At 41.3% G+C, this 24,326-nt stretch overlaps 1 long non-coding RNA gene across 1 annotated transcript in view; it reads left to right on the forward strand.

Moving 5' to 3' along the window:
* LOC116455418 overlaps window positions 1-15,659 on the forward strand; it is a 61,338-nt gene extending 45,679 nt beyond the window's left edge. The window contains exons 2-3 of the long non-coding RNA XR_004244381.1: window positions 14,345-14,442; window positions 15,359-15,659. This is a non-coding gene — a long non-coding RNA (uncharacterized LOC116455418). The remainder of the gene's footprint in view (window positions 1-14,344; window positions 14,443-15,358) is intronic.
* The last annotated feature ends 8,667 nt before the right edge of the window (window positions 15,660-24,326 follow it).

Genomic DNA, 24,326 nt, shown 5'->3' on the forward strand with positions numbered 1-24,326 from the left:
ATTAAAGGGTCTGTAAAACAATTTATAAGATTGCGTTGTCAGTAATAATGTATCTAGTGAGTGAAGTGCTCAGAAAGTCAGTGTCCGTGCTTGTCCAGCCTGAGGGACCTGATAGGGGGTCTAATTTACAGTATCAGTGAAAAATCTACCCTTTGTACACCAGGTTACTGTAAATACTCAAAAATCACTCATTCTGCAAAACTTATGTCATCATGCCTGCCTGTCAATATCCAATTGTTGTCTTAAGTGTAATTTTTCTCGGGATATGGACTTCAAACAAATGTCTAACAGCTGTTAGTCATGTTACTTAACACAAGAGCCACCCCTCAGGGTCAAAACAAAAGTCCATTTACCTTAATAACCCATTGCTCACAATGACTGTAAATAAGAAAAGAATGGGGTCATCGGGACTAGACACTAGATGTAAAGGCTTTTCATCAATTCATATCTCGTGAATTTATATAGAGCATATAGATGCTTTATGTTTGCCTGTACCCTTCTGGTAGCTCTCTGCTTAAATTTTGACTGCCCTTGAGCACTGGAGGGATGTTTTATTGGGCATTGCACTCAGCATTTCCCAGATCTTTACTGTGAGTGAGTAAAGCTGAAGTATAATCCTTGGCTGTGCATATATGATTTCTATCTATACTGTTTGGCATATGTATTGGATTTGCCAGTTTTTTCTTCTAATTCAGTCTTACGAGACTTTCCTGTAACTTCCCAGTTGCTTCTAGGTTTCATTACATTACTTCATTTGCAGTCTTTACCACATAGCTCTTCACCCCCTTTTTCTACTGTTTTTTATGTTCTTTAAGAGCATGTGGATTTCCACTGTGAGCTTCCTTCAGTTGTATAAATTCAACATTTATCCCTAACTTTTCCTTTCCATCTTCTAAGTTGATTCAAGTTGTGATGATGATTTGTTCCTTTGTCCTGTGAAAATTTCCTTTTTTTCTGAGACTGTACTGAAGGGCCTCATGAAAAGCTTTTCTAAAATAAATTTCATTATTTTAGCTGAAGCCTCTTTTCCACTATGGGCTTGGTGGCTCTGTCCAACCCACATCTACTAATTCAACTCTTCTTGTTTCTACTGATTTGACTGTGAATCCTGACAAAATTTATCCCTGAACCCCCTTTAAAGGTGACTGTCACATTTCCTATCTTTTCTAGCTTTGACAACAAAGCTTATTTATGCAAAATGAAAGATACTGCTGCTCAGCAATTTCATAACGGAATTCCTGAAAACTCATGAATGAATGAATGAGTGAATGAATGCTGTCAAGACCCAGAGTCTTGTCTCTTCTATTTTATTCAATTGTCCTAAAAGTCTTCCAGCAAAACTTCAATATCAGACTGTCCCTCAGCTTCACATACAGCAAAATATCTTGTATATGAGAGAACTGTTTCTACACAGAGCAGCAGGACAGAATTATCTGCAATGGCCATATCTTCCAGTGCTCACGCTATGACTGGTAGCACCCAGATGTTTTGGAGGACAATATGGATTAAAGCTAGTAAAAGCCACAGATTAATCTAGATTAATTTTTTGTCATCATGTGTGTGTGATGGCCTAGAGAAGAGTCTTGTTCCTTCCTTTTTCCCTTCAGTCATGACATCTGACTAATCCACAGACTCTTCTCAGGGCCCTCAGGCTCTAGTGTCCTCCATCTTCACTGCAAGGACAAGCCCTGTCCTAGACCTTTCCTGCAGTCACCAGGAGGCAGATTTTACACCAGGGAGGCACAGCCAGAGGGCAGATAACAGCTGGTTGCAATCCCAGTGTTGGAAATCGACACATTCCAAATTGTTACAGCCAGGAAAATGAGAGGAGCTCTCCTCTCCCTCTAATGTTTTCATATGTTCCAATGGAATCAAGATATGTCTGAAGGGGACTGTGAGAGAGACAGTTTAGGGATGGGGAAGAAGCACAGCCCTGTCTGAATGCAGCATCCTAGGCAGGGCAAAGTGATGACTCACTTTAGGACTTGGGAGTGGAAAGAGCCAACAGTGCAGTGAAAAGAGGGAGGGAAGGGAAAGGGAAAGCTACAGACTTGTAATCCCTCCTTTGGGTGAAAAATTGGAAAACTAACTCTGCTGTATGTTATTCTGCATTTTTTTATCTCCTGTGAGTGACTGAACCTCCCAGTGTAACACTGAAAGCATTTCCCTCCCTCTTCAGAAATTCCAGCTCCAGACAGACAAGATCTATTCCCCTGAAGAATACCATCATGTAGGTACCAGGTGTACTTTTGTACTCTGTTTGGAGAGTTTTTCTGCCTTGCAAACTCCAGCTGCATATCCTTAGCTAGTCAAGCTTTGCTGACTTGCACCAGCCCAGAGTCTAGCCTGAGACTCAAAAGTGCCCTGTGCTAATCCTGTGTGACCTCCAGTGTTCTCTTTGGCTTTGTGGATGCCTTTCCCTGCCTCTGCAGGCACTAAATAAAGAGGCAAAAAGATGGGAAAACTAAACTAAGGAGAAGTATGACTGAAAAGCCTATGCCTGTAGAAAAAAAATAAAATTCAGAAACTTGCTGTCTCAGCTATAGACTTCAAAGGGTAATGACACTTTTAGTGATCATAAAACATGTGATTTCTATTAAGCATTTGGAAAGTTGTAAAGACTGAATTAAGTTCTGGAAGCATTGAAAATTACAAGGCATCTTAGTTATTATTCACAGGATTTGGGAAATGTAGTTTTGTTTATGAATAAGGAATAATATTTATCATTATATGGTGTTCATAAATGATGCAGATGCAAGGAAAAACTTTGAGGTTCTGAGTCTTTGGCCCCTGAATAAAATTAACTTAATTTAAATGATCACTAAGTGCCCATAGCTGAGAATTTGTACAGGAGAAATACACAGTTCTGGAACACTCTGGCACTTTGTGTCTATGGATGCAGCATATACAGATACAAACTATATAACATATATAGATACACACTCTGTTGTTGTTTCTGCATATGGTACCTCATCTATGGCTTTACTTAAATTGCAGAAATAATAGGGATTCTCACTTGGGCTTTCTGCCTGCCTCCTGTTTCTCAAAGAAAAAATGTTCTCCAGAGTTAAATGACATTTTATCTTATACTTCTCTTTAGAGAGTTGGGGATGGGTGGGTGGAAGAAGAAAGTCATGACTTCAGGCTACCTGTAATTCCAAGAGGGTTACTCCTTCACTTTGTAGTAAGGATACAGTAATCAAAAATTCTTAGGGTCTTCCAAAGCCTTCACAAACCTTCAGCAGGGTCATAAGCCATACTTTGGCTCCACTAGCAAAGAGTTCACTGCTGTATGAGGGACCAGCAGGGCAAGAATGGAGGTCAGCACTACAGACTACCTTGTAATTGGGGAGGGCACTGCAGTGTGACCACTCAGCTCCAAAGCTGGGTGCACTGGCTCTGCTATAAGGGTATATTGTGTACCATATTCTGCCCATTCTGACTATGGGCAGGCCTCATGGACACCCAGAGATCAGCTGAAATTTATCAGATGGGTATTGCCTGTGTTGGTGATGTTAATGTGAGAACCTCAAGCATCACTCCTTAACATCAGGGAGCTAAGGAGGATCACCTGCTGTAGCCTGGAGCTGAACATTTCAGCAATAGAAAGATTACAGATGGGACAAGGAGTGGGAAAACATGCAGAAATATTTTCTCAGACTGAGAATATAGGAAATAAGTGCTTGTGAATTTATTTTATATGAAGTTGTTGGCAGCTGCACATTTTGATTTTGCTTAGTGCTGCAAAGGGATTCCCTCTGAATCCCTTATAGGTCTGAAGCTTAATGTTAAAGTATCTTGACTCCAGGACATAAGACAAAGATTGCCATTGTTTATTCTTTGATGTTCTAAAGCATCTTATTCTTCAGGGATCTCAACAAACTGTACCCACATTAATTAAAGTCCATAGTACTCCTAAATCAGCTGCTATTATTCCCAGTTGATTGATGGAGAAGCTGAGATGAAGAGAGATTATAGAGTGAATTTTCTAATGTAGGAGTATGTGAAATTGGACCCACAAAATTCATGGTTCAGCAATTAAAGGGAAGCAATATGATATTTTTCACATGTACTGAAAATCCTGTATGTTCCACTGAAACAAAAAATTTATTTTTTGAGACCTTGGTGTCACAATACTTAGAAAACTGCAAGGATTTTTGGGGTGCAGGAAGGCTAGTCTATGTGCCCATTTTCAGTGGCTGCTCCTATGGCATTAAGTTCAGCTCTAAATCCAAATATGCCCATGATTCATGGTTATTTGGATTTATTTTTTCAGTTGAAGATATTTAAAAAGAAAAGCAACACCCAAAATAATAAAGGCAAAGCCAAAACTGTGAAGCCAGCAGGTACTATCAGGCAAAGCATGAACCCAAACCAGCTGCTACAAGAAGAATCAAAAATTACACTGGTGAGCACGGTAAAGTGAGTCACATATTGTCATATTTTATAGCAGAAGTAATTAACTGGATAGGTTCTGGTCTCACTCCATATGTAATACCTAAGAAGTATTTTTAAAAGCTTCAGTGAAGACTGATGAGCAGTTTTTGCCTATTTATTTTCACATAGAATAAATTTCCTTAAATGAGTAATACACAACCCTCTCAAAGTCAGATTTAATCCTGTTCTCTGAAGAAACAGGCTTTAGGAACTCCATCTTCCTCTCTATCAGATGTATGCACAGATGCAACTTCCTTCTTTTGCTCTGGTTCCCTGCTCAAGTGAGAGAGATACCTGGCTGATGGACCACAGTGTTACTCAGACCATCTGAAATCAAAGTAAAGTTTGAAATAAACTATTTTTGAACTAATTGCTATTTTGTTGTCCTGGGGTAAAGTTCCTCCCAATGTGTCTCAAATGAAGACATTTGTCTTTTGCTTTCTCACTGGACTCCAGCATTCCTGCCTAGTAGTATCCCAGACTTGGGCCCTTCAGAATGCTCCTGGAGCCCTGGCTCCATCTGGAGCTTTGCAAGGGAGTTGGATCAACACAGAGTGGAGCTGCTCCAGCTCCCAGCCCAAAGTTTTAGAGGTTTTGCCCAATTAGTTCAGGAAGATGCAGAGGCCCCATCTCCCAGACCAGGCTGTATGCTACAGACCATGGAGTCAGTGGATCTCTACATGCTACCAGGGCATTTTGATGGCTCAGAGGCAGCAGAATGGGACTTTTTACTGGCTGCTTTCTGGTTGTAGAAGCATAGCTTCTATTATACTTCCACTATAAGTGGGAATATTTAGAATAAGCTGATAATTTAGAATAAGCTGGCACAGAGAAACATTCAGGATCTGAAAAGAAACCTGACTCATATTTACAATTGCTACTGCAGTCAGCTGAACAAATAAAAAATCTGTTTAAGCTTAATAAACAGGATGTAACTTGTTAAGCCTTAAAAAAATACCTAGGCAAGCCAGTCTTTTGAATTCTATTTCTGTCTTAGCTACTGTCTTGCTCTGTGACCTTGGCATGCAATTTCCCTCCCTTGTCTCTCTGTTCTGCCTCCCACCACTTTTCTGTCTTGCCTATTTATGTTTTCTTTTGCTCTCAGTATTCAAGTTTATTTGTTCTGTCAATTGAATCCGTTCTATTATTCAGGGAAGACTGTACTCTAAAGCATTTTGTCATCCAAAACATTGTTAGAATATCAAAATTGAAAGTAATGGAAGGTAAATAAACATTCACAAGCCATTATTTCCACATGGAGCTAGAACCTTATTATACCTGGCTGCGTGACAAGTGTGTCAGTCAGTAACACTTATTCCTCCTTGCAGTTGGCTGTGCCACAATGCTCCTCTGAGTCCCTTTTTCCAAACCCTAAACGGATGTATATCCTCTGCAGTGCTTCGTACTGACATTAAAGTTTCACTTTTAAAATGACCAGAAGGTCCTCAGATAGTCCCAGTCTCCATCCTGTGTGCAGCAGTCTGGGATATTTGTGTTTGTAAAGGCAGAAATCCCAGCCCAGGGCAGAGGGGCACCTAAATTAATTGTTTCTATAGGACATGTTTGAGAGTGGAGTCTGAAATGTTACCTTTGCAGCTCAGACTTTCCACCTCTAATACTTTGTGATTCACAGTCCAAAGCTGTTTCCTAAACATGCAGTATTAAGTGACCAGGCTGAGTACCAAGGAAATGAATCACTTTCCCCTTTTGAAAAGCAGCTGCCCTATAGGGGGAAGAAGAGGTCATGGCTGTCTTCTACATTGTTCAGTACTCAGACACAGGGAGATCTGCATTCAGCTCACTTCAGCCTGACATTTTTAGGGTCAGGTCCTGAGCACCAGGATATTCCTACTCACCATCCTTGCAAAAGTAGCAGTGTGCAGAAAAAAAGGGCAAGATTCAAAGAGCCAGAAGCAAAGAGAGAATGACAGAGGCTATCGCTGTGACTTAGAGATGAGTGCTTTGTGTTGGGCAAAAATGGTGCATTCTGGTCTGTGTTGTTAAACATCTCAAGTGCTGTGTAGGAAGAGATGTTTGACACGATTCATAAACAGAACTGAATTATCTCCCTTTCCTTAAGGGGTTTTTAACTGCTAAAGCATAAAATGTGCTTTTCACTATTATTTCTGGTTTTGTTTGTTTTTGGGGTGGGAGGACTGATTGGTTTTGGTTTTTTTAAACAAGTAGTTCTAAAATCAAAGCTCATATTTTGGTCTAGACACCTGTTTCTCAATATGTCTAAACAGCCCTGCCTCATTAGTGACCCCATTACCTCTCAGTTCCTGAATACAAACAAAACTTATACTTGCAATAGAGCACCCAGCCAGAGCAAGACAGAAGAATTTGAGGGTATCCTAAGTGTTATACTGACAAAAACATATTATTCCATGATGCCTCAGGCAAAGAAGTGATCAGCCAGGGTTTTATGGTGTCAGCACCCTAATTGTATTTACAATGTACTTTAGGTTCCTTATTCTTATTTCAATGTCTGATAATCTGGTACATTCAGCTATTGCTTCTGCAAGCAGCTGTGACAGATCAGGATAGTGATATCTGTCAAGACACAGAGTGCAGTCAATCAGGCACACAAGATGAAAGGCTGTAGATAGGTCCCAAAATTATCATTCCCATGTGAGATCTTTAGAATTTAATGATTTTAGATGCCTGATGGGATATGGTCAGTATGAGAGGACCCAGCCCAGCTTTCTTATGCTCTGCTATCACTTGGCTTGTTTCAAGCTAATCTAGATGCAGAGCACACCAGGTAGTCTGGCTGCAGTTCTGTTTACAATGAGGTGAATAAATTAGCTATAGCTTGTATCTGAATTAAGGCTGGTTCTTCTTTTTTTTTTTTTTTTTTAAATGTGAAAAATGTTAAGGATTTCACTGGTGGGAATTTTTGATACTGGGAGAGGCAGGGGTGCCACTGGTGGATGCAAAGTACTCATCAGCTTGGGAAGGATACTGGGAAAAACAGTCAGAGCAAGTGTTTCTTGTGCAGTCACATTCTCCAACCCACTCTCTGCTTTTGTGAAATCTCCTGATACCTTTCCATTAACTTGAGTTGGGTTTCAGTCAGGTCAACGCAGCAAAAATGAAGGACTTTTCTTTCAGGGAGGTTTCTTTGCTACTCCAGAGGTTTACAAGTTGTTGTGCACTGGACCTCTAAGATAAAAGGAAAATCCACAGTTATCTACCAATGAAAATTGCATCCACCAAAAACTAATTAATTATTTAAGTCCACTCTAGTTTTGTCCATAGCTCCATTAGAAGATCTGGAAATCAAGCTCACTACCCTTGTCTGTTACCACAGAAGGACTGCAGAAATCCATCCATCTACTGTAAGCTGCTACTCTACTATCTTAGGTTATTTTATCAAATATTTTCCCGTGCAAAGGGATGAAGTCTGCAATATTTTATACAATGGAGCAGTTCTTTACAAAAATGGCTTAGGTTTGACAGATAGGACACCTCTAGCTCTCAGCTCAGTGACATGATCTGCATTAATCCATCATGACACAGATGTAGATCTTCAGAGTTACAATGCTAAAATTGAGAACTAAATCCTCTGCAGTAAAACTGGAGAGAAGCAGAGAATCAATATCAAGAACAGAGTCTGAAAAAAAGGCCCAGGGGAGACCTTATTGCTTTCTACAACTACCTGCAAGGAGGTAGTCAGTATAGCCAGGAGATAGCCAGGTGGGGGTTGGTCACTTTTCCCAAGGAATGAGTGATAGGACAAAAGGAAATGGCCTCAAACTGCACCAGGAGAGGTTTATATTAGGGAAAATTTGTTCATGGAAAGGGTTTTCAAGAATTGGAACAGGCTGCCCAGGGAAGTGGTGGAAACACCATGCCTGCAGGTGTTTAAAAGACGTGTAGATGTGGCGCTAGGGGACATGGTTCAGTGGCAGTGCTGGGTTAAATGTTTGACTCAATGACACTAAGGGTTTTTCCCAGCCTAAATGATTCTGTGGTTCTGTGATTCTGTGATTTTAGCCATGTCAAATTACATCAGCTGTGGAAGCATCTCTGTATTGCTTTCTTGTACCTTGTAACCTGCATTCCTGAAAATCCTTGCCAATGCACTGGTTAGGCTGGTGGGATGGATGTGGCTGATAGCTACTAGTTCCTGCCATATGGATCACAACTGGAGGTTCTACAACTTGCTAATGAACTGTCTTAGCAACAGTCTGCCTGCAAAGATGAAGAAATGGAATCTCCCTGTATTTGCTATGCTAAGCTTTGTGTTGGCAAACACTTGCTAACATATGTCACCAGCTTTGAAAAGACATGGTTTATTTATATGTTAATTACTGCAACACTTTGGGGAAAATATTTGTTGATACAAGAGCTGTGCAAATAGTCAAGTGTTGAGAGGCATTGCCATTCAAAACCTAATGAGTTCTAGCCAATAAGAGTCAAGAAAATCCACAATATGAAGGGCCTCTCCTTGCTTATGGCTCAGTCCGGTCCCACTGAGATCTCCATTGATTTCACAGAATCAGGGAATCAATAGGGTTGGAAGGGACCTCTGGAGATCACCCAGTCCAACCCCTCTGCCCAGGCAGGGTCACCTAGAGCAGGTTACACAGAAATGCCTCCAGGTCAGTTTTGAATGTCTCCAGAGAGGGAGACTCCTTGACTTCTGTGAGCAGCCTGTTCCAGGACTCTGCCACCCTCAATGTAAAGAAGTTCTTTCTCATGTTGAGATGGAACTTCTTGTGTTTTAGTTTATGATTATTGCTCCTCATCCTGTCCCTGGGGACCACTAAAAAAAATCTGCCACCACCCTCTTGGCACCTGCCTTTGAGATATTTATATGCATTAACAAGATCCCCTCTCAGTCTTCTCCAAAACACCGGTCCCAGCTCCCACTGTCTCTCATTGTAAGACACAGCATTCCACATATGGCTTCACTAGGGCCGAGTAGAGGGGCAGGATCACCTCCCTTGACCTGCTGGCCATGCTCTTCCTGATGCACCCCAGGATACCATTGGCCCTCCTGCCTGCAAGGGCACACTGCCAGCTCATAGTCAACTTGTCACCCACCAAGGCTGCCAGGTCCTTCTTTGCAGAGCTGCTCTCTAGTAAGTCAGTCTCCAGCCTATGCTGATACTTGGGGTTGTTCCTCCCTGAGTGCAGGACCCAGTATTGATCCCTGGGGAATGCCACTGGATGCCAGCTGGATTCTACTCTGCTGATCAGGACTCTCTGAGCTCTGCCATTCAGCCAGTTCTTCATCCACCTCACTGTCCATTCATCTAATCCACATTTCCTGAGCTTATATACAAGCATGTTATGGAGACAGTCAAAAGCCTTGGCGAAGTCAAGGTAGACAACATTCCTGACAACATTTCAAGACAATTTCTGCAAATTGTGAGTCAGTCTTTAACTGTTCTTCATGCAAACTTTCATAAAATCACACACTTCCTTGCCTGAACTGGTGCCCTTCTTCAAGACACTGCACTACATTTGAACTCAGAGGTCACTTCTGGGTGACAGCGAGGAGTGGAGGGTGTGCAAGTGTCGCTGGAAGCAATGTCAGTAGTAAAGCACATCTCATCCTTCCTCAGACCCAGGGCCTCATCTGGACACAGAGAGGGGTTGGTTTGAAGGTGTTGTGCCTTCTGTGAAATAGAAGCCTAAGGCCTTCACAGCTATGATCATTAATAGTACCTCAACACTGTTTGCAAGAAAAATCTGGCATTTCTGCTGTCTGGAAACGTCTCTGGGCAACATACGAAACTTGCTGCTCTGAAGTCTCCTTATTAGTTGCTGAGAGAAACTTTTCCCTTCAGACCAGCCACATCCCACACTCCTTGTAGAAACCTGGGTAATGACATATCAGACCCTCCACAGCCAAATTTCTAGGTCATAAAGTACTTCACAGGGAAAATTGTTCTGTCAATGTATTGAATTTTCATAGCATTGCTATTAGCAATACTATTTACCTTGAGGGCAAACAACAAAAGAAACAATTCTCTGGGACCCACTTGGCTGTTACAAACACCAGGTTGTTTGTAAAGTAGTTTACAAACTCCTTGTTTTTGTGTGTGAATAGTATTACAGGGTTGTGATGATCAAAAATGAGACAGGCATTTTTTCTGCATCGATGGCCCAGAAGCTGCTGAGCACCACACCCTTTACATGCGTGGGCAGAAAGCTGCTTCTTATGCAATCAACATTGTTATCCAGTTATTCATAACTGCAAAATATTGAGACCTGAGCATCCCAGAGAATCTCAGCTACCAAAAATACGTATCTTACTATATGTCCTATTTGCTCCAGGGATTAGAGTAAAATGTGGGCAAGATAAGAAGTAACAATACAATCTTTAGTAGGTATCTCCTGTATCTGTGCATGTGAAGAAATTGAGATGTCTAGCCAACATGAATGGGAAAAACATCACATTATACAATCTGATAAATGTTTCAGGTATCAGTTATCTTCATTCTATCTTCTAGAGAATATATAAAAGGAGGTGGATAGCATGAAGGGACAAAGGATGAATTTTCATAGCCCTTTTAGCCACTTGTCTATCTGTTCTCAGTAAAAGCAGTATAAAGGTTGCTACTGAGTATTCCTTTCAGGTCAGAGACACGATGGCTCAGATGTTCTAGAAGGGACATCATTGTTCCACTGAGCTCACGTTAAGGACAGAAAAGGAGGCAGCTCAAGGCTGATATGTTTGGCTTCATTTCCTGCTGTAGACTATCAAAAGCTCAGTGGCTTGTGTTTTTATGGCAGTGATTGCTGCACAACAGTCAAATAATTTTAAACCAAAACCACTAGTAAACTAAAATAATAAACTTTGTTGTTTAGAGACTGCTCCTTCCTGGTAACAGTGGACGACCCTGTAAATATAACGGTCATCATGGATTTTCATTTACATTACTACTACAATCTTGTTAGAGATTTTTCAGTGCATGAATTGTGGGGAGGAGGAGGAAGATTAGGTTTAATACAAAATTCACAGTGAAAAAATAGGAACTTAAGTTTGAAACCCTAACTGAGAGAGAAAAGGTGACTGGATTTGGAAGCGTATCCAGCCTTCAGATCAGCACCACTGTCAAGAAAAATAAGCTACTCAGTTCTGGAAACAGCAATTGGAGAAGGACTCTGCCTTGATGTGGTTTAGCCCCTGATCATTATCTGTGCAGTTTAAAGAGGGGACAATCCTCAATGTTCATCAACAAACTATCCTATGACCTGCACACTATTCTCAGAAGTCACAGAAAAGCACAGGCTTCAGGAAACCACACAGGTTTAATAGAAAAGTTGCTTAAGTGTCAATATTCTTGGCTCCACCCAAAAAAAGAGCCTTTTATGATGATGTTTGCAGCTTATCCCACATCCTGTTCTAAGACAGAGCACCTGTACAAAATAGGTGGTGTTATTTTTAACCAGATAACTCTGATTAACCTATTACTGCTATTACTTCTGCCACCTGCAGTGCCTTGGTTGTTGCCTAAAAAAGCATCTAGAAGTGAGCAAAGCCTCAGGTATCTGTGTGTCAGGTGCTTCAAATCTGTTGGGTTTCTGGGTTTGGTACTGCCCTTGGTGTTGCGTGTACAGTTGTTGCATGATGTGTTCCTGTTTTGAGGAGCAGCCCTTTCTGTATCCCCAGTTGAGCATTGGACATCCAAAGGCATCACATCCCAGTACAGTGTCTGATTTTCCTTCTAGGAAAGTAGAGGGAAATAAAAGCTTAGTAGCTCTAGGTACAACTTCATAATATGCCACCTCCCTTATGGCAGCTGTTGATAGTTGAAAGCTGAGGAGACACTGTAGCACTGTAGAAGATGAAAACTACAGCTGCTAGATACATTTTCCATACACTTTCCATTGCCCCAAGAAAACAATTTTTTTGACTGGTCACAAAACTCTCCAGGGTCCCACAATTAAACAGTGCCCAGAAGTTTCCCTTGGACAGTTTTAATTTAATCAAATTTTCAACAGATTAAATGGCAGGCTCTACAAGGTCCCACATGCCAAATTAATTTGTCAAGAGTTGGCTCTATCAATTTCACATGGGTGATTTCTCATCTTTTCTTTACATTAGCAAGCAAGTAACATCTTCCTCTAGTCTGCCCCTCCTGTTCTTGAGCTGAGACTGACAGAGCAAAGCTTCACATTGTCGTGACATGATGATATTTTATCTCTTTCTTTTACATGCTGATACTCAGTTTCAAAAAATCCTTGAGAAGAAAAAACTGGGTAAAAAACATTTTACTTCAGCTTTCCTATTATTCTAGACAGACTCTGGTGAATCATCACCATCATGGCCTCCATCAACACTTGTGTATCTGGAGCTGAACTTCTTTTGACAGATTCAAAGCAGAAGGGTTGATGTCTATGAGTTGAGAAGTATTTGAAGAAAGGTCAGCATAGCATCTGTGAGAGTGCTGGTGTCCCCTGTGCAGTGGTTCTTGGACTGAATAGTAAAGCTCTGGGAACAAGGACAGAGGACTGGGCAACCTTTTCTTTTCTTGTCCTCTGTAATAATACTTTTTCCTGGCTTGCTTTACAAGGCTCTTTTGTGCCTCAAAATCCTCAGAGAGCTTCTACTTCATGTTTGTCCACATTTGGTGTTTGAGGAGTAACGGGAAGGCGACGCGTACAGGCACAGTGAGCACAAGTGCAGAAACAGCTTTTTTTCAGCTGTTGTTTCACAAGGAAGGTGGCCTTGGTCATCAAATGAACCACTTTAAACAGCACTGAAGTGATACTACTGGTCAATTATGAAAATGCAACAGGGTGTAAGGGAAGAGCAAGGGGATGTGAAAAACTGAACTTCAGTTACGGTACAGCTGAAGTTTTTCAGCTGATCGGGATGTTAAACCAAGTTACTTCCTCACTCAAAATGAGGACACACCCAGGCTGAGAACAAAACAAACTTGTTTTGATTATTGCTCTCTTCCTTTCACTTTTCAGACACTCCAGCCTGCCCCCACTGTCCCAGTTAGGGTTGTGTCCTTGCCTGGAGACACAGGACTTTCTTTTGGCAGTTGTTTCTACTATCTGGCTGGCGTCATAAGGAGGATAGATGCTATCACTCAACTGCAATAAGATCTCTGCATCAGTTCCCTCACATTATAAGGTGGCAGTGTACAGGGCTCTTCTCAGTTTTCTTTTTTTAATTGGCAGAGTTATTACTTATATGAAACCAAGCTTTTTTTAAGCTTGCTCAGTGAAAGCACAGGAACAAACACAGACAGTGCCCTACCGTGACCTTTCTAGTTGCTATTGTATAACCACGTCCTGAAAATATTTCTCTGGCAAATATCTTTTCTCTCCTCAGATAATTTGGAAGAAGATTGTGCCCAGGCTCACACACAAGGTGGGAGAAGATATTTTTCAAGCAGCTTTTCCTCCTTTGTGCCCTTGGGCACAGTCTGGAATAATCTCACACCTGGAGACGGGTGATTTACCCAGAGGATCTGGATTCTGAACTCCAACTCACATGTTAGATACCTTTGAAAATGTCACGAGAATCTGCACTGCATGAGCCATGGTGCACATGTTGTGCCCTGAAGATGTTGCAGTGCACACTCGGGAGGAAGTCACTGGACCGTTTTAAAGTGCAGTGACACCAGAGAGCAGGGATGAATGAGTGAAGGCTTCCCTCTGTCTGAGCCTTACAAATATTTCTGTGGATTATTTTGGAAGATTTTGGAATATTTGGGAGATTTATTACATCTACATTCTATATATCTATATTAACAATTCTCTCTATATGTATATTAACAAGGCATAATAGTTTAAAATGTCAACTCCAACTTCTGGAATTGACTTAATTTCTCAACGTTCTGTATGAAGTCTGAAGGCTCTCCAGATAGATGCCATCCACTCTGACTTTCAGAAGCTGGCAAAGCTTGACTAAACTTCTACTTTCATCTTCTAGAACATGGAAGATTGATTCTCTGCTTTACATTCAGTTTGTGTTTTGGCATTGAAGAAAAATGAAGAGGCACCTTGGTTTATTTAAACAAAATATATCAGGTATGCTGTAGGCCTAATTGGGTTTTTCCCTTGACTTGAATCATTCTCCCCACTGTGTGGACTGGGAACATAAGATTTATTCAGAACCTGTGATTTGTGTATACATTCTTTTTGCCTTGAGTTTTCTGTTGCTCCTTCCCCTTACTCCCTTAACACAATTATTTTTAAAGAGTTTCATTGTAGGAGTAGAATTAAAGCCAGTATAGAAGGATGAACTAAACCAAGCACGGTTCTTTGTGGCACACTGAAGAACTATTCCCTAATGGAAAGCAGAAAGGGTTTTTTTTCCCCAACAATACAGAATTCCCACTTTGTTCCCTGTGGGACACAAGCTACTGGCTTTTAATATCATTACTCATCTGTCTAGCCTAAGTGCTTGAAGAAGAAGATGCCTATAGGATTGGACTCCTAATTAAATTCTTACAGCTCTCTCAAATTGTCTTTTCTCTCGTGAACCTTTCGAGGAGGGTTTGCATTGGTGCAGGTTTACTTGACCCCTGTGTGGTTTTTACTGGCACTTACAAATGGCAAATGAAGGATCTCTCATGCATCTCTCTCCTCAACACTTGTGAATCCTGAGCTTAACCCAAAATGAAAATCATATAGGCTGTATTCCTGGCTGTATAATATTGATATGTCTTTATTGACTCCTGCAGAGAAGTTCTGATTTCCATCAGCTGGGGATATGTGGAGGTTTGAGAGTGTCCATCTGTTCAGCAGCCAGCATGGGCTGTTCTCATCAGCAATCCCTGCCTACAATATTTGAATTCTGACCCATCCCTCAGTGTCCCCAGGGTGATAAGTCTGACAGAGGATAGATTCAGTGGCTGCAGACTGTTTGTTTTAATATAGTTTTGTTTTCTTTTCTTGGCTCTTTTTGAGACAATTAGAGTTTAAATTACCTCTCATCTTCCAGGTCAGCCATGAGCGATAGAAAAGTTCCAGTAAAGCAAAGGGGAGAAGATTACATGCTGGCTTCCTTCTCCAGACTTGCAGAGGGAAGAAATTTAAGGTTTTAATTTCCAGACCTGCTTACAGGATGCTCATAATTTTTACAAACCACAAGTTTTGACTATCCTTCTAGTTTCCCCTTCTACCCAGAAAAAATGATGAACATTAAAGCAAAGCTGAAGAATGTAATCAAAATGGGATTTATGCCCTGAGATGTCTTTAAACGTCCTTGTAGTATTTAAATAAAGTTGAAATTATCTTTGTTATTTGTGCCAAGCCGTATCATTTCTTTGGCATATCCTGTCCTATGAAATGGGAAGTGGTTTTGCAGACTTCCTTATATAGGGCCTCTGTTTAAATAGTTTGGGGTATTTTTTTCTTCTTTAACTGTGATAAGAGAATCTAGACTCTGTTTACATTCTTCAGCTCTCTACCTTTTTATCTTCAAGTGAAGCTCTGTTTTTCTTTGAAAGGTAAAAATGTCATCCTTATATAAAATGGCATTGTGCTAAGACATCTGATCAGACAATATTTTACTGCCAGCAAATCAAGCAAAAGTATGAACTCTACACTTGGCAAAAAAGGGTTCATTGCTCACAAACTGCTGCTGAAGAAAAACTTACCATGGCACAGTAGGATCAATTAAAATACAAACCAAGATTTTGGCAGAAAATCAGGATGCTGCAAAATAAGCAGTGGATCCTATATCTCAGGACTAGATGCAAAGGAAAGTGGTCAAAGCAGGAGAGGAGTGAGGAAGTGGGGTAAACACCTTCAGGGAAGGAGAAGTGGGACATGGTATTTCCTCGTGTGCAGCATAAAGCATTTATATTAGCCTAGCCTAATTATTTTAGATTTGGGAAATGACCAGGGATAGAATAATTATAAGGGGAGATTCTCACCTGGAGCTGCTTCTTTAGGAAGCAAAGCTGTCAATTGATTGCAAGACCCACATGGAGAATCTCCTCAGTGGAGGAGAGCTCTGAAATTATATAAAGGTATCAGAGCTCTGACATCAACAGCAAATTCACTGCCTACCTAACCTGCTTCCAGTCCCCAGCAGGAATAACTTCCTAACAGCAAGTAGGTTATAGCAGCTGCCTAAGCCACATCTGGAGCTTTGGATTCTATAAGCAAAGCCCCAATTCACTCTCCTGCATCTCAGGGATGAGCTTGGCCTGAAGTCCTCAGGAGGTGAAGTGAACAGTGGCTCATCCAGCTATGAGAATAGGAGCTGTTCAGTCAGGGACAACTTCTACTCATCTTACTAAGAAATATACAGGGTGAAATGAAAGCACCTCATTCCTATCACACAGTTACCTCCAGAAAATGTCTGAGGAGAAATAAACAGAATAGTAACTATGAAGAAAAATTTGCAGGGACAAAGATTAGTGGAGATAATGCAGAGGACAGACTATGGAGAAGTATGAAGAGGTGCTTTGGACATGGATCAGAGACAGCACTGTGAGCAAGTATGCAAGTGTGTGTGGTAATTAACTGAGAGTATCAATCTTCTGCCCAAGGACCCCTGCAGAAAGAATCGACAGGTGAAGAATATAAGGGAAATAAGAATGGCAGAATATTCAGGCAGAAAAACTGAAAGACCTAAGCCCACACAGCAATGGGAATTGGAAATGTAGGAAAAATGGACGAAGTGACTCAGAAAAGGAATGATAATCACTAAAAAGGAAGATGGAGGTATATAACCAAGAGATTATGGTTCCATTAATGCACATTATTTCTAAGCATGTGCTTCCTTGCTGTCAGCTATCCCATATCACAGAGAATTTTAGATCACCAGAATGGGGAAAATATATGGGAGATGATGACAGAAAGGCAGAGCAGATGAGACTTGAGTCAAGCTGCCCAAGTCGCTGTTGCCACTTCACAAAAGCATTAAAAAAACCTAAACGTGTAAGGCAGGTAACCAAGTCAGTGACACAAATATTTGTCAAATACAGCATGACGTCACATTTTTCAAGCTTTTATGTCACAGACTCAAGATAATTCTGATACTAGGATTAATCTAAGCCCCAAAGTGAACAGTAGAATGGAAAATGTGTAGTAAAAAGAGTGGAAGTTATGTTGCTTTCAGGATTAATATTTCCATGTTCTTTTCGCATGAGGGAGAAAAGAAAACTCGGTAAGCTCACAGTGAGGGAAAGGGAAGTTTTTACTCTCCTTTTCTATTCTTTCAGAAGAGTAATGGCTCTTAGAAAAGCCCAAGATGAGCTGTTCCCCTGGAGAATGAGAAAGAAGATAAGGACAATTTCTCTATTTCTTCCGTTTCCCCATTCCTTTTGGACCCAGCTGAAGGGATTTCACATCTGGAAACATGAAGGAGAGCCACGAAGTCTCTGGTGCTGAGACACTCTTTGCCTTATACTAAGGACTTTTGCTGCACAGCGATATAATTTAACTCGAGTTCAAGACTAAGGCATAAAACAAGCATTTCAACAGCCATCCCCATTTAACCTGGGATCAAGGCACAGGGAAAAAATTCAGGTACTATGATTTAACTTGGATCCTGTGCATCTTGAACTAAAAGCTCCAGTTTGTTTCCTCTGTGACTACCTATCTCCATTAAAAGGATGCAAAGTATCGCAAATTTTCTCTATATTTGGTAGCAAATATAAGGTTGCAATCATTTATTTGCACTTCCCTGATGCAGTGGATTTTTGAGAAAGGATTCCAGCTTGCTTAATTCCCTTCCCAGTTCAACCCTGAACGAGCAGATTGTCAGCTTTGCCATGCGGAGGTCCTGAGGAAGTTTATGAGTACATAAAAAGCAGGATATTTATTAGCTTCTGACTCATAAACAAACAAGGCTTACTCTGAAACTGTAAAAGTGTAAATATGGAAGTGGTAGTGGATTATCTTTTTTAAAAACAGATGAATAAGAAAAAAGAGGCCGTTTTTTCCCCTTAGAGAGGTCCTGAACAAAATCCTTTGTAGGAGTTGGTGACTTGAGATTGATCCTGTGGGAGAAAGTCACAGCATGAAGTGATGTGGATTGGTCCCCCTATTGCAGGTAGTTTCACTGTGGAGGTGAAATCCAACCTTCACCTGGTTTTAGGGCAGCAAAACACAAGGGTGGAACTCTTTTATTATTCCCATCTATCCTAGGAGATGAGTCTGCTGAAATGCTAACTAGAAACTGCAAGTTCCAGCCTCAGGTATTTGCCTGGTTTTATGATATTTATTAAAATAAGGATTTTCTTTTCCTCCATGCTGGAAGAGAGTTCAATTGCAGATAAACTAAACTGGGAGTTCGGTAATTTCTTTTCATTGGCCTCATATCTATGTCAAAACCATCTGTCTTCTGCTTTACTGTCAGGCATATGTTGAATGCCAGCTTGAAGGTGTTTTTGTCCCCTATAAATGTGTGGTTCTATGCTATAACCAGTCCTCTTTAGGCAAAATACAAAAATCCCAACAGAAACAAAACTAGAAAATATTTCAGGAGCAGAGTAAGAGGCAGGCCCTGAACTGAAACATAGCATTTCAAAATCATCTTCATGGACTGCAAGAGATACAGCAGATGAGGCAGCAGCAAAACTGCTGAAGCACATGAGACAGACTTTAACTAGCTCAGTGTCGTGACTCTTATGTTGACCACCAGAGAATATTTTAGGAAAGGATGTAAGGAATTTGGTTACTAGGCAAGGTGACCCTTCCTTGACAGTCAGCATCTTGGGATCTCTCTCCCAATAATCATCTTTAATGACCCACACTGGATCTCCCTTTTATGTATCTGCCAAATCCCTTTTCAATCCATTCAGTGCATTGTTACATTTGCTGCCTGGTTAATTTAAGAGGTGCCATCTAGGTATAAAAAGGTATTCTTTCCATGAGAAAAAGCACAATAACGGTGCTCTAGTTCAGCTAGATAAGCAGCTACAATGCAGGCTGGCATGGTTTCAGAGGTGTGTATTACTTGGTAGTTCACTGACGTGAATGCCAAAGGCCTGGATTCACTTTAAAGTATTGCCCATTTGCTTCTTACACTTTCTTACCTTTCCGAGACAAATCAGTTGTTTCCTTGCAGTAGTTATAATCTCTGAAAGAAGCTGCCAGACGATAGACTCTGAAAAATACAAACCCTTTTGAGTTGTATGTGATGTTTTTTTCTTACTTTGTTTTTCCTCCTATAGTTAAAATATAGTAACTTTATCTATTCTCCTTCTAGACACATTTATTTTATCTGTAATAGGAGGTTAAGCAAAACTTGGTTTGTCAAGACTATGACTGCTTTGAAGACTCAATGGCAGCAGAACAGAAAATCCTTATCTTGTTTGCCTTTGCCAGTAAAGGTTTGTTAGTCATGCTAGTTAGTGCTTTTATGCAAGTCTTGGGACCATTTACAGAGCAGTCAGAAAACATGTCTCTTTCCAAACAGTTTCTCAATGTGGTGACGTATCCTAGCCATTATTTGTGTTCCTTTTAGGATTCTTTTAGGTTAGACCAGATACTACACTAGCTTTAAGTAATCCAGTGCTTATGATCAGAGTAATAATCCTTAACCTTTCCTAGCTTGTATCCTGTTTGTCTTCCTGTTGCCCTTTCTGGAAAGTCATTTTCAGGCATACTTGAGACTAATTGTACCTGCAGTACCAGTGCCATGCTTAGTACATCCTGGCACCTGACCTTATCTGTGCACGAATACATACCTCTTACCATCTGCTCATCAAAAGACCATCACCATAAGATGGAGTTTCATGACCCAAACAAGGATGCACGTGTTATTTGGTGCATTAGAGCTGATCTCTAAAATACAACATACAGAATCACAGAATGGCTGGAGCTGGAAGGGATCTCTGGATCCTTTAGCACCTTCCATGCTAAAGCAGGTTCACCTGAGCAAGTTCAGGAGGATCTCATTCAGGTATGTTTTGAATATCTCCAGAGAAGATTCATAACCTCTCTGTGTGGTCTGTTCCAGTGCTCTGTCACCCTCATAGTAAGGTTTTTCATCATAGTCAGATGGAGTTTCCTGTGTTTCAGTTTGAGCCTGTCTCTCTTTTTTCTGCCACTGAGCATCACTGAGGAGAGTCTGGCCCCATCCTCCTGACACCCAGTCCTAAGATATTTGTATGCATGGATGACGTTCCCTCTCAGTTGTCCCCCTCCAGGCTAAACAGGCCAAGCTCATTCAGCCTTTCTTTTTGGTAAGAACAGTGCTACACTCCACTAACTGTGCTGCAGTCCTCTAATTTTCTTTGTAGTCCTCTACTGGTCCTCTTCAATAGTTCCTTGTCTTGTCTTTCCTTGAAATTATGGAGTCCAGAACTGGACACAGCACTCGAGGCCTCACCAGGGCTGAGCAGAGGGGTAGGATCACCTCCCTGACCTGCTGACAGTGCTCCTCCTAATGCACACCAGGATCCACTGAGTACCAAAAGGGCACTGTTGGCTCATGGACAGCTTGTTGTCCATCAAGACCCCCAGGTCCTTCTCCACAGAGCTTGCTTTCCAGCCTGTGCTACTTGCCTGGGATTGTTCCTCTCCAGGTACAGGACTCTGTGCTTGTCTCTGTTGACCTTTCTTACGTTCCTCTCTGCCCAACTCTCCAGTCTATCCAGGTCTCACTCCAGGCCATTCTTCCCAGTTTTCTATCATCACCAGAGCAGATTTGCTGACAGTCCACTCTGTCACTTCATCCAGCCACTGATGAATGAGATGAATGAGACTGGACCCAGTTCTGACCCCTGGAGACACCTCCAGCTAGAGGCCTCCAAGTAGGCTCCGCACCACTGATCACAACCCTCTGAGCTCTGCCATTGTGCCAGTTCTCCATCCACCTCACTGTCCACTCACCCAACACACACTTCCTGAGCTTACCTATGACATCTTCTAAGGAAAAACTGGACCTCAGAGTTTGGTTTTAAGTCTGTGAAACAGTGAAAACAATCCCATCAGTATGAGCAGCCTACAGACTTGGAAAGGAATTTAGAATATACAGAGAGGCAACTGCCGTTTGAACAGTTTCTATTCCTACAAGCAGAAAACCTAAAAATCATGTTCACCATGAAATAAAACCCCCCCACTATTAACCTGGCTGTGGGATGATCTGATAATCTGTGTTTTTCAAAGTGTGAAAGCAAAAAGCTTTCTTTGAACTAGAAATCAATGGAGATAACATTTCTCCTTTCCCCTGCTACAGCCTGGACCTCTGATCCCAGAACCAGAGCCTGGGTCCTGGTAGTGGAAAGTCCTTGACTGGTGGCAGCAAAGAGAAAATCATCACCTGTTCAGCCACAAAAAACACACAGGCCTGGAGCACTGTTTGTTAAACAAGATCAGTTAATAGTTGCACAGCGGAGCTTCAAAGCTTCACAGCACTGTTAATGAAGGCTTTGTAGATGCCGTGGATCCAACCGAAGCCTTGGATTCTGGGTTTGCTATTTAGTGCAAGAAATCTAACGCTGCTTTGACTTACCCAGTTTTCATAAAAAAGAATAGAATTGCCAGGAAATGAGCACAAATTTACACCTCCAGATCTGTTCCCAACTTTGTTTACACCACTTAAAATTACTTCAGACTGAAAGAGAGGGTAGGTTTAGATTGGAGGTTAGGAAGAAATTATTGTGAGAGTGGTGAGACCCTGAACAGGCTGCCCAGAGAAGCTGTGGATGCCCCATCCCTGGCAGTGTTCAAGGCCTAGTCTAGTGGAAGGTGTCCCTGCCCATGGCAGGGGGGTCGGAGCTATATGATCTTCAAGTTCCCTTCCAACCCAAACCATTCTGTGATTCTATTATGCTACAACTTAATCAGTTGATTAAATGATTAAATCAGTAGAGCAGATATCCTGGTTTTCAGGTATGAGAGCAAACCTTGGGTTGGAGTCAAGGTTGTGACTAAGTTTGATTTTCTAATGGAATTAGGCCTCTGTGTTGGAATTATACGGTGTCCTCAGCCCTAAATATGCTTTTTCCTCCAGAACCAAGTTGATACCTAACCCATCCACATGTTAGGCTGTATTGAAGGGAAGGTTTGTTTTCAAAACATTTCTGATAACTCTTCTCAGAGGATGCTGCACAGTAAGCTTTAAAAGCACTCTTTTTTCAGTAACATTGCAAACTCTTTAGCTCACAAATTGCAATATGTAAGATTAAAAGGAAAATTTTGTATATTTCAATGAAGGGGCTTTAGGTCAGAAGCTATTTTCCAGAAGTGAAAAAAACCACCAAAAAACCACAAAACATTTTAAAGCTCAGCTCACACTATTAAACCTTCTTCCTTGCTAGCATTTTCTTATCATAGTGTATACATAGCCTTAACTTTATTACATAGACATATATATGTATGTATGACTATATATGAGCATCAAAAACTTAATTTCTTTTTGTTTCTGTCTTTCGTTTTTGTAAGGGTGAGCTGAAGCATCTTTCCATAATTCCAGTTTAATCAAATGGTGCTGACACTATCAGACTTATGAATGACATTGGCTTATGAATGTCTCCCTCAACAGTCTTCATCTGGTCCCTGTCTTCTTTTTGCTGGACATGGGGTCCCACTGTCAGCAATGAGATGCATTGGGTACCCAAAAAGGGTACATCCATGACACATCAGGGCAAGGCAGATACCCACATTATGTCTGGATGGGGTATCAGAAGGCAGCTGCGATAGTCAGATAAGTGAGGATATGAGCCCTGGTGAAACTGCTTTTAAGATTTTACCACTCCAGCTCTGTGATGAAGGGGGTTTGTGCTGAGCTATGAATGACAGCAGCTGAGCTGTAGGCACTGTGTTGCCTCTCAGCTCTGCACAGGCTCCTCAGCCTTCAGCAGAGGGGTAACAATGAGCAGCTGAGCAAGCAGTAACAATTTAAGATACTGCAGCATTTTCTTTGCTTGCAAGACTCAGGGATATCCAGGCTCTCTGGCTTTTTCAGAGCCAGCTTGAAACCCTGACCAGCACTGCATCATGTCTCTCACAGCAATACTGGTCACATTTAGTAGAGAATACTATTTATGTGTTTCTCATCAAGTCCACCTAATTTAAGCCTATATCCTTTTATTCCTGCTGAAGCCAGAACCATCATTTCTCTTCAGGGTATTGAATTTCTTGTACCAGAAGGTTATCTGATGGTGTCCTTCAGAAAGGCTCTTCAAAATTGCTTCCCTTTATCCTGAGTCTTCCTGCAGTGCCAGAATTTTTTCAGCATAGTAAAAATATTTCATTCATCAGGAGCTTAGTCATCTGATTCTTGGTGCTGATGCTGCCTTTTGGAACAATGGCTGGCTGCCACTCTGTCTGCTGCTGTAGGAGAGCTGTACTCGGTAATCTTTGTGTTTCTTTCTCTTTCTCTTTTTAATATCCTTGGCTTTGTCATGGGAATTGATTTTTCTAAATGTCCACCTGGTATATTTTTTCTTCATTAGAAATGGATACGAAGTGTTAATTTGCACCAATGTCACTGACTTCAGACGATAATGAGCTCAGAAAGGATGGGAAATCGAAGCATATTCCACCATGCCTAGAGGAGCAAAACTGTGTGGGGAAAATATGTCTGGGCAAAGTAGCTGGAGGGCACACTACCCCTTCCTAACTGTGCCTTTATGTATCTGCCTTTATCCTCTCTTGAAATGATTGGCATGACCAAAGGACTCCAGGGGAAAAGATGGAGAGAACAAGGAGAGTCCCACAAAGCTGCATCATGCATTAGCTGTGAATAAAACAAAGTCAGGGAGCACAGCTCTGATCAGCTTTACTCCTTCCTCTGTCCCTTTGGGGAAGACTCAGATCATACGTGTCAGCTCAGCTACCAGGAACACAGTGAGAGAGAGGTAAGCTGACCTGCCTGTGCATGTGGAGAGTGATGTAGACACAAATGAAGAGTAGTCAGATCAAAGTCTTATATGACGGGAATATATGGTGTGGAGCATCCCTGGGTCTGTATTTTTCTTGCCCAGCTCCAATGATATCCATAC

This window comes from Corvus moneduloides, chromosome 1, assembly GCF_009650955.1.
Source record: "Corvus moneduloides isolate bCorMon1 chromosome 1, bCorMon1.pri, whole genome shotgun sequence".
In the NCBI taxonomy this organism is placed as follows: Eukaryota; Metazoa; Chordata; class Aves; order Passeriformes; family Corvidae; genus Corvus; species Corvus moneduloides.